A 12,082-nucleotide genomic window follows, 5' to 3' on the forward strand; every position below is an offset into this window, starting at 1 on the left:
AACGTAGTACATATTTTAACTTTCAAACGCCTAATAACTATTACAAAGCTCATTAATTACTTGTAAATTAGGTCACTTTACTTGTTTTTTTTTTTTTTTTTTTTTATATGTAAAAACCATTTCTGGTAATATGATCACGTAGGTATATAACATAATGCATTCATCTAAACAGGATATTCTTAAAATTAAAAACATATATATAAAATACATATGGAATAAAATCATTTTAAAACAAAATCTGTTTAAATATCCATTTCAAAAATATATGAATAATAGTGGTAAGTTTTTACGAAAACGTTTGTGAAATCGTTTTACAAAATTATGAAAAATATTCCATAGTCTTAAAATGACAATATTTTAAAGCGGATTTTACTGTTAGTAGAGCGCCAGAAAAATACAACTAATTTGACACGTCGTTGTATAAGTTCAGCATTAGAGGCTTAAGGCGCAACGTGCGTACTGCTCACTTAGTTTATTTTTTTAAACCTAATAAGTAAACGATTCTCATAAACAAAAAAATAATAAAATGAAGTCAAATAAGTTTAATCGTTCAATACGATCAAAGATGGAGATTGTTCAAAGTGTTTTGTTTGTTTATTTAATTAAGAAATATCGAGTATAATCTCTTTCGTCCACGTTCAGTACACCAACATTTTATATGGATGTTAAAGAAACAATTATGATTTCTTACCAAAAATCCAAATAGGATTTTTAAATAATACTTCAAAGTTATATGTATGTAATACATAATTGTATGTGATAAATAAAATTAGATTGATCTGTTTCGCATGTTCTAGACATAAGGCTGTGTTTTTAATGTTGAATAGGTATGTCTATGTTGGAATCCCAATATTTTCTTGATAACCTTTTTCTGTTACATTTATATTTACTATGAACGTTCCATAAATTCTGTATCGTGTATTTACCATGTAACGAAACGTACAATAGTCCTCCCAAGTATAACATAAAATACAATCATAACAGATATGTTACTCGATCCATTATGTGTAAGGCAATTGTTTGGAATTCAAATAGGTTCCGTATAAGATTTAGATAGGAAATTATGTGGAAACTTTAACTGTGGTGGAGATCGAGAAGTTGAAAAGTTATCCGTGCCCTATTTCCGCTTTAATCAGAATTGCATGAAACACCCTATGTACTTCTCAAACACACACACACACAATACTGACACCAAATATAATATATTCACTCCGCCGAGGAGAGTTTAACGAAAATTATTTAAGCTTGTCGTTGAAGTAGAACCGATGTAGACGCGTAAAAGTTTGAAATGTATTACACGTCTACGTAAGTCTTTGACGAATAAGAGTTGCTAAATTATGTTAACTTGTTTACTTAAAAGTAGACATTTTTTATACCAACAGTGTTTGATGGATCTTTAAGTATAAATAATTATCAAAATATACCAAAATTATGAGAGTTACTAGCTCAAGAATATTTTACTCTAATTTTACCTGATCTGTCGATGATAGGGTTGATTTAATGATAGTAAATGTTATATGGTTTAGTTCTCGTAGAAAAATCATCAGTAATTGAGTTTGGCATTTATAATTTACCCGAAGCCTATAGAAGTTCACAAAGTAATTATTGAATTATGACTCACGTAATATCATTAAAAATAAAAACATTTTTTTTTTCGGAAGTTTGTAGTAACCTATGTTCTATAGTTTGCAGAAAACAATTTGGTGCTATCTCTCTCTTTCCCCTCTAAGATCTTATCAAATTCAGTTTTTTAAACATATGTGTTCAACGAACTTACAAACTAAAAAATGAACCAAGAAAATAATTAACAACATTTGAACCAGTATTTTAAAAAGATATTAGCATTTTTATAAAATGGCAGGAGGAGTAGTGCGGTTATGCCTAGAAATAAAAATAAACAGATTCCGTACTACTCTACCTGCCTTCATACAAAAATACTAATGTCTTTTAAAATACTGGTTCAAATGTTGTTAATAATTTTCTTAGACCATTTTATAGTTTGTAATTGGTTGAACATATTTGTTTCCACTAATAATAATTTTATAAAATTATTATTGGAGAAAGAGGGAAATAGCTTTAAATTGTTTTCTCAAAACTATATAACACACCTATGTTATGTAGTTATGTAGTTATACTACTAACTTTTTAAAAAAAGAAATATTTTTAAACATATTATGTGAATCTTATTTAAACAATCTCTCGTGTATATAATTTTAAGTTTTTAATATATACAGATTAAGGGGAAATCTTGATAAATATTGATAAAAATGTTATATTCGTGTATACATTTTCTGTACTTTGTGTCAAAATTACACTATTTGTATGTATAGTAAAAAAAAAATCATACTGACATATAGGAATTTTTGAATCGTTTCTCACGGTGTAGAGATAACGCCGTACACAACATAATAATAGTATAAAATATGATCAAAATCGTTAAAACTATTCGTACGAAAGTCATAATGAATTTACAGTTTTTAACTATAGAAATAGCATTACATCTCTTATGGTTTGCACATAAATCTAGTTCCGAAGCTGTGTTTTAGATGAAATTTGAAAATTAAATAGATGAGAAAAATCGTGGTGAATTAAAACGCTCATACAGCATTAACATCATCAATAGGGTGTTATACTTTAGAATTAAAATCAAAACATGACGAAAAGAGTGTGTTTAAAGATTATAAAGGCATATTTATATGTTTTTTAAAATAATGTTGATAAAAATAACAATTCAAAGTTCCACCGTATTTTTAAATTTTTAAGAAAACTGAACTTTACTTACTCATACATTACAAATAAATATTACTCATTTAAAAGTATACATATTATGTTAAATTTAAATGATATTTTTGTGTGGATCATTTGTTTCGGTAATAATAATCTAATAATTAATTGCATAATTAATCTCAAACTTCACTTCGGTTGAAAAAAAAAATCCTTTTTTAAAATGTTTACATAGTGTTTTTGAGTTATTAATTTGACAGAAATCTATTTATACTCTTTTTCTATTGTACTAATCTTGCCTGTGTGATATATTTTATCAGTTGGTTAAGTTTATCAAATTCTATTTATATTTTTGAAAAATTAAAAAGTGTAACTATGTATGATTTTTATATAGTATTTAGTTGTTATATTAATCACTTTAACCTCGTGCAATTAAAAAACAGAAAAAACACATACTAAACCGATAAAATAAAGATAATTTTTGCTGTAAATGAAAAAAATGTTACTTTTATAATTGTACAATATATGATTATGTAACAAAATAAAAATCCTAACCAATCCAATAATTTACAATTATACAATTATCCGATAACTTCACATATTAATTAAGATACATAAAGACATTTTTGCTTTTTAATACTTGCAAGGTATTTTTAAATTTCAACATTTATTGTTTTTTTAGTATTCAAATGCAACTCTAATTACATATCAGTTGTAATTTTGTATGCTATCTTATATTCACGGCGTAACAAGGTTTTTTTATATTATAAAAACATGATATATGATTGAATTGGATACCAAAAAAATAACTTCCAACACGGATGACTTGAAAAAGCTTTGAAGCTAAAACATAATATTATAAAAAAAATATTTTACAAGTATAAACTAAAAGTTGTTTTTTTAAATCAATTATATATTTTTGAGTATTTACAATGCAAATTACAAATTTGTACAACTTCAATATTTCATAGTCGTAACATTTATTTAGGTAACAAAAAAGTAATTTTACATACCAAAATAATTAAAGCAATAATAATATTTGTAACTATTTCATAATATTTTATAATCATCAAAGATAATTAAAAAAAAACGTCCAATAAACATTACACTGATATTATTTTTTAAGAATTTCTATTTGGGCGAAGCATTATTTTTTTAATGTTGTTATAAAGTAAAAAATTTTTATAATATGTTAGAAAAATAATTTTTTGGTGTCAGAGAAAGAGACTTACTCGATTTGATTATCTCTTCAGAAATTAATAACATATAAAATGATATACAATATAAATAATTGAAATTTATTTATAGTTATAGTTATAATTGTTTTGTAAATATAAATATAACTATATGCGACTATATAATACTTTTTATCGTTTCCAAACTACCTTAATTATAAAATTATTAAAATTTAATAGTTGATTTATTAATTAAAAATAGTTAACTCTAAGAGTCAAAAACATTCTAAATAGAAACTGCTACTATTTATTTTAAGTATAATGTTATCATATTCAGCGTCAAACATTACTGATACCTTTCTGAAAAATATTCCCCATTTATACTTCTATGATGCCACCTGGTCAAATTTAACATCATATTTTACTAGTTTAAATTAGCAATAATCAATTTTGTAGTGAGCCTGAACCTCAATTATTTTAATTATTTTTATATTTAAACATTTCTATTGTCTCCCTTAAATTTAAGATATTTTTAATTAATTAAATGATAAATAATTTAGGATGTAAGACACAGAATTAAATGCGGGTGGTTGAAGTGGAGAGAAACGTCTGGCGTCTTATGCTATAAAAGAATTCCAATGTGGCTGAAAGGTAAATTCTACAAGACTGCAGTGAGACCAGCTATGATGTATTGTTCAGAGTGTTAGGCAGTTGACAAGAAAGTAGAACAGAGAATGAGTGTAGCAGAAATGAAAATGCTTAGATGGATGAGTGGAGTGACTAGAAAAGATAGAATAAGGAACGAACATATAAGAAGAAGTATAGGTGTTGCGTCAATCGTGGATAAGACGAGAGAAAATAGACTTAGATGGTATGATCATATTAAGAGTAGAGAAGAATCGGAAGCCGTAAGAACAGTTATAGAAATGAATGTCTAAGGAAGAAGAGGTAGAGGAAGACCAAAAAAAAAAGATGGAAAAATTGTTATTGAATGCGATATGAGGACAGCGGAAGTGAGCGTACAGGATGTGAGAAATTGTGTCAAGTGGAAGTTTAGGATAAAGGTAGACGTCCCAAAGTAGTTGGAATTAAAACGAGTAAAAAGAAGAAGAAAAATTAAATGATAAATAATTAGTTACTTAATATACAAAATACAATTGTCGAAAAATAATGTTTATCATCTTTACACTAATTAAAACTCAAAATATTTAATTTATAATACATGTATTTTAAAACAAAAACACACATTGCTAAATAACTGTATTAAAGAAGAATAACTATGTAAAAAACTTACAACTCATATATTTTTTCTTTGAAAAAGGTTATCTTTTTTTTTTTTAAAGTTTTCAAGTATATTAATAAACCTTAATTTATTATTACTTAGATACAGTGCATAAAGATTATTAGACCAAGTATAAGCTAGTTAAAATATTTATAATAAATATAAAACAATTAAAATATTGAGACAAACATAATATTTCATTGATTAATTTAATATAAGCAATCAAATTTATTTTTACATTTACTGCTAATAATAAATTTTCATTAAATATTTATGAATTAATAATAAATAATTTATGATTAAGATTGAAATTTTTATTTATTTATTTAAATGACAATAGACATATTTAACCTCTCACCTAGATATAATTATGTCAATAACTTCCAAAATACTAGTCGAAAACTTGTTATTGACCATTTATTTTCTTAATAAGATCATTGTCTAATTACTAAGCTAGTTAATTATGTATTTTGCTATTTAAGAATTTAAAGTTGATGCCTTTATATGGGATGAACATAATATTTTTTTTTATTGATATATTAAGAAAAAAATTGAACTAAAATAAATTAATAAAAAAATAAAAAATATATTATTTTTATTTTTCGATTGATTATGTGGTTCATGATTAGTGAATCACTCTGTATATTGTACTTCTCCTAATTTTAGCTCATAATTTATTGACTATAAAACCTAAATAATCCATTCTCTCTGAAACATATATATAAATTGTTATAAATGTACGTGTGAGGCATTCTGTGTATTTTAGATTGTCTTCATCCCTTTTATTGCAACCCGCACTTGCAGACAAGAACTAAAGTTAGACTGTAATATATATTATACTACTGCCTTAAAACGATTGTCAACCATCAATGATACTTACAAATTACCCAAATGCACATTAAATCACATAAACAAAGTCTTACTACACATATAAACGTATCTAAAAATTGTCGCTGAACTATTCTTTTTTGGAAAAGTTCTAATAAAAATAAATAGATGAGTGTCATTTTAAATTGAACAAAACGCCATTTCATTTTAACAAGTTTAATTTACTTCAAAAGATTTTTAAGGTGCATATATAAATAAATTAAATTTGATCTATGAATAAAGATTCAGTTTGTAACGTATTTGAAAACCACTCCAAGCATTCAAAATGCCTATTAATAATAAAATGCTTGACTGTAACTGGTTATTTGTTATCAGTCAACATTTTTTTGGAAAAAAAAGACTAAAAATAACAATTTCAAAATTTAAGAAAAGATCAACCGGAACATTTTAAAAATTGTGATTAAACAAATATACATGCGTTGGTGGTTTCTTTTAAACTGTTTTTAGGTTTTTTATTGAATTTTCATTAAAAACAAATAAAACTTATTGTCATTAGTATGTTGTATTTAAATTCATAAAAATCATAGAGTTATAACAAAATGAAAGAAGTGACAATTTTTTTGAGAAACTTCACAATTTTCAGTTTTAAAGTTAAATAAATTACAGCAAAATATTTGTTGGACACATTTTTTTTTTCGTTCTAAAAACTATAAAAAAATCTATAATTTGATATTGGTATAAAAAATTGTTGGTCTACTTGGTTACTTTTGGTAACTATCATATATTTAGGCTTCCATTCATTTGTCCATTAGTCATATACTCTACATTCTGGTTATCAGGTCCTTTGTAATATCTTTTATATCTTCTTCATTTGATCCAAGTATCACTACATTCAGGGGCATCATTTCAGTTTTTTTTTTTTTGGTGTACGAGATTTCAAATAGGCCATTTTGAAATTTCATCAGGTCCCTAAATAGTAAGAAGAGAGAGGAAGACCTCCAAAACTTGATTCCTCCATTAATGGGTGGTTGACGTAGGGCTCATAAAAAAAACTCGGTTTCGAAACAAAACACAGCAAAGCCTCGGATGAAAAATAAATTGTGAAAGTTTAGATTTTATGCACAAAAATTATTACAATTTTTTTATTTCTGACATTGCATTAAATTGATTTTAAATATATGGGAAATACGTAGTTTTTTTAAAATTAATAACGCGTTACTAATATCTAAATTGTGCACATTTGTTGTAGATCCATCCAAGCTGACTAAATAATTTAGATTAAATTTTTACTCCAAAAATTAGGTTTTTATATTGCATTTAGTATAAGTAGTACTGAAGTCGATTTTTTCGAAATTATATCCAATGGTTTGGTAAAATTTTTATCAAACTAAAGTTATAAGTCTTAACTATATGCTATACACTAAATATATTAAAGTCCATTCAACTAAAATTTGTAATGTTTATTAACATTAGATGAGAAATTCAATTAAGCGATCTTTTAAACAAAAAGTATTTTTTTAGTTAAAATAACACTATTCAACTATTAAGTTAATGATGTTGAATCAACTCATTTTGTGTGTGTGAGCGCTATACACTATTGCTATACATATTTTATTACACTACAATTACTCATAAAATCCTTGTACTACATACATGTAACGCGTCCCTATTTGGAATATTTTAGATTTTTAATCAACAACTTTTTAATAAATGAAGAAGTTATCTAAAAATCAACTTAAAAAGGATTACGCATTAAAAAAAAAAATTCAATCATTAAAATAAATCTTCACAAACACTAAATTTTAGCTTTGGAAAATCACTCGGTGACTTTCCAATGTCGGTTGACATGTTTGTGTCACCCAACAAATTATACATATGTCGATTTGTATGCTATTAGTTCAATAAAAAACAATGTATGTTTTATTTTTTCCACGAATATCTCTTTTTGCATACAATTGTATATGTAGAATTAAAATGATTATTAAATAAATAATTATACGTAGCAATAAGTTATAATATCATAGTTATCTTTTAATTATTAACATTTAATTTTAAAATAATTAGAAAGAAAACTGTAGTATATTCTCAAATATATTTTTGTAGTCAAAAATTACTTTTTTTTAAATAAAAATTGAACTGTTAAGCTGTAAAATTTAATTTATTTATATACCTATATTACACAATTATTTTCGCCAAAAACAATTTTAAAAAAAGATTTCTTCATAAATAAATTCTTAAGCCTTTTATTTTTCGTAGGCCCAAGAAATAAAAGGCTTAAGTATTTAGCACAGTGCTTTATATATAATACAGTTCTGTCCTTATTAATAAAGTTTCTTGCTTTCAAAAAGTTCATTTTAATTTTAACTTTTAAAGATTTCTAATTATTTTATTTCATTTATATTATGTGAAAATCCAAAAAAAAACTTCTTACAATAAATTTTTTTGCGAGCTAATTTATTTGTTTTAAATAAATAATCTGAATTTTTTGAGCTGAAAAATAACCAAATAAAGAAATCATTATGATCACGTTATACTTGTACATAGTATGTATTTATTAAAATATAAAATATGCAATTTTATAAATCTATGGAGTTTTATAAAAAAAAATCGTAAATTCCTTTAGTAAAAAATTGGATAAATCTGATTTGAAAATAAAAAATTAGAGTATTAAATAATTAACCCGAAAACGCGTTCAAAAAGATCACTACTTTTCTAATTATTATTATTTTTATCTTTAAATCCTAATATGGCCTCTCTTTGAAACTAGACGTTTTTTTTAAATTTCGGGGATGTCAGTAGTGGTTACTTAAAAAACCCGTGTTTGATGAGCACAAGTCCTTCATTCCCAGTCGTTGTCTGCCTTTTCAGTTTATTAAGCAAAGGTAAATAGTGTGTAACAGAAAAAAAAAATTATGTTGGCTCCTGTACATATTTTTGTTATTTGAACAAAATATTTATTTTTTTGACATTTTTTTTTTATAGCATTAACATATTTTTATATTAACAATAAAATCTGTTGATTTTACTAAGTTTATATTATTAAATTAATATTTATATTATCGTAATATTATAATTCCGATAATAATAAAACTCCCAAAAATAGTAAAATATAATTTTTTAATTGATGGCAAGATTAGAAAAAATTATTCAAACGAGGAACACTGTTGGCAAATTGTAAACCTAATGAAATGTTGATAGCCCATACTCTTAATAATTATAATTTTTAGCAAAAGTGTAACAGTTGTAGCCTATTTAAACGTTTTCGGGAGTAATATTGCCTAATTTAAACGCCTTTGTAATGAAAACTCAATGGTAATCAAGAAAAATATTTTGAAAATAATAATTTTCAGAACTCATAAATTAACAAATAAGAAATAGATTAATTTTTATTTAGAATACAGTTATATTCAAGTCTACTGTTTTGCGCGGACGTTTCGAACATGTTGCACAGTTCATCTTTAAAGAGATTTTTACAGGTCGAAATTTATAATTATACTGTACAAATTCTAAATAATACAATAACCCATGAACATTTTAACACATTCAAATTTATGTGTGTTTCGAAAGTACATAATCAGTATATTGATTTTCAAATAAACTAATAATTTTATAACTAACTATAAAATTATTAACTTTACAAAAAATTATTTAATTAACGTAATAGTATTGACATAACCTATTTATTATATATTTACTCAGATGGCATTGTATAAATTGAATTAAATGATAATTTAGCTTCGAAGTGAAGCTGTAAAAAGTATTGATTTTATCATTATATGTATTTTTTATGTCTGTCTATGAAAATAGATCTCATTAGATCGATTTTAATGATTAATACGTCAAAAGATCCCAATTTAAAATTACATAACCGTGAAAATTGACATTTTCAAAAAAAATATTTTAAAGGGCTGTAAACATTTTTTTTTAAAAGACTGATCCTAGTGAAAGTTTAATATTAAAAGCAATAATATTTTTTTGGTTCGATTTTTGTGAAATTTCAAAAAAACAGAGATAATTCAAAAAGACTTCCCATACATGTAAAAATAGTTTTTTTTTTAAATTACTATTGAAAAATACTGGAATGACTACATTTTTCTAATCTATACCAAAATAAAACTCTTGAAACGTACTAAATACTTAAATAAAAACCAACCATTATGAGAAAAATAGGCTGTAACTTATTTTTTATTAAAAAAAAAAAAACAAATAAATTGTATTTGATTTAAAACTTGTTTAATGAACAAAAGAAAAAATAATTGAGTTATGATTTTTTCTATAAGAGGTATCGATTTGTTTTGTAAAATAAGAAATGTTAGTATTTCTTATTTTACTCTTAATAATCATAATTTCTACTTATTTAAAATAAAATTAAGACGAGATAAATATATTCTACATTGTCCATTTTATTGACGACTAAAATTTTATAAATATCGCATACCTAGATCAAAACTGTTAAAAATTTTGTTCTAAATGTGCAATATAACACATATTTGATGCACTGGTCGATTAAACCTGTTACATAATACATCTAAAAAACAATAGACATCCATGTAACATTCCTATTTCCGCTTCTACGATTTTGCCATTTTATTTATTTAACCTTAATGTACTCCATCAAATCTCCATTCGATACATTTATGTAAGTTTTCTTACAGTATGGCATCTTTTAAAATATATGTTTTTTTAAATGGTGCATATTTTTATGTGGCACGTGCCTGTCACTACTCAGATGTCACTTGTTCAATCCCTGATAGTATTACTAACAGGGATTGAAAAAGTTATTTTTTTTTAAATTACATTTTATTCAGTTTAACCATAATTTTTGATTATTTTGGATATTGTTTTAGTTTAGAGTTATTTTTATATCAAATAAAAAAGATGTATGAATTTTAATTAATTTATTAACGACTTATGAGTTTTGAAACGATATTTTTATTTTATTCCAAACAACTATAAGTTATTTGAAAACTTATTTAACAAATTATTTTACAATAGTGTTTTAAACCAATTAAGTCTAGTTATGTTTCTAATTATTTTAAAAAACAATGATATTTTTATTTAAGCTAGTAAAAATTGTTTTATTTATATAAAAAAAATATTTTGGGGACAAGTAAATATAAATTCCAATTATCTACCATGAAATTTACAAGGAAATATTTTAGTGTCACTAAAAAAACACTTAAATACCACATAACTATTTTTACAGTTTAAAATATAGACAGTCATCTAATGTTCAATACCACTACGGGATATAATTCAAGTATTTTGGTCATTATTTTAAATTTCTCGGAAAAAATTAATTTTATTTTAGTGCAATGCTAAATAGTTTATCAACCACAATTGCTGAACATTAACTTAACTATTTAAAAGATAAAACCAATGTTGTTTATTATATTTACTAAACGTGTTAAGTTACTGTAAAATAAAATAACTAGTTAAGTTAAATAGTTGAACTAACTTCAGTATTGACAATACGTTTGTAAAATAATACCATCAATTATGAAACAGAATAATAGTATAAATAATAATTGTATAATAATAAAGTGTGGTGCATAAATTAGTATTACTATTAACCACAATATTTCCTTGAGAGATCCATCTTGATTTTAATATTGTTTTATTTTCAGACGTAATCATTTTAATACTTATTTTTTTCTCTAACATTGCACTAATACATCACTTACAGTACAGTATGCACTAGTCTTATAGTCTAATACATTACCTATTTTTGAATAGGTATAAATATTTTTGAGTGATTCTTTTAACGTTAGTAACTCGATTAAATTAATCATTTTTTGTTTGTCTATTATTAGTTACAAATCTATCTTCATTTATCTGTTATAAAATATATTAATGTGCATCCCTTATGTTTAAAAGGGGTGTAAATTTTATTTTCTTAAATTACAACGTACATATTTAACTAGCTCATAGAATGGAAAATTAATGAATTAAGAAAATGACAAACGTAATTGGTCGATGACAACTTTTACTCGTCCAAATGTTATGAACAACTTAAAGTATTATCTGTAGATGAGTGGGTGCTGCTATTTTTATGATTAACACATATCTCGAC

This window comes from Daktulosphaira vitifoliae, unplaced genomic scaffold (assembly GCF_025091365.1).
Source record: "Daktulosphaira vitifoliae isolate Bord-2020 unplaced genomic scaffold, ASM2509136v1 Scaffold_4, whole genome shotgun sequence".
NCBI classification, from domain to species: domain Eukaryota; kingdom Metazoa; phylum Arthropoda; class Insecta; order Hemiptera; family Phylloxeridae; genus Daktulosphaira; species Daktulosphaira vitifoliae.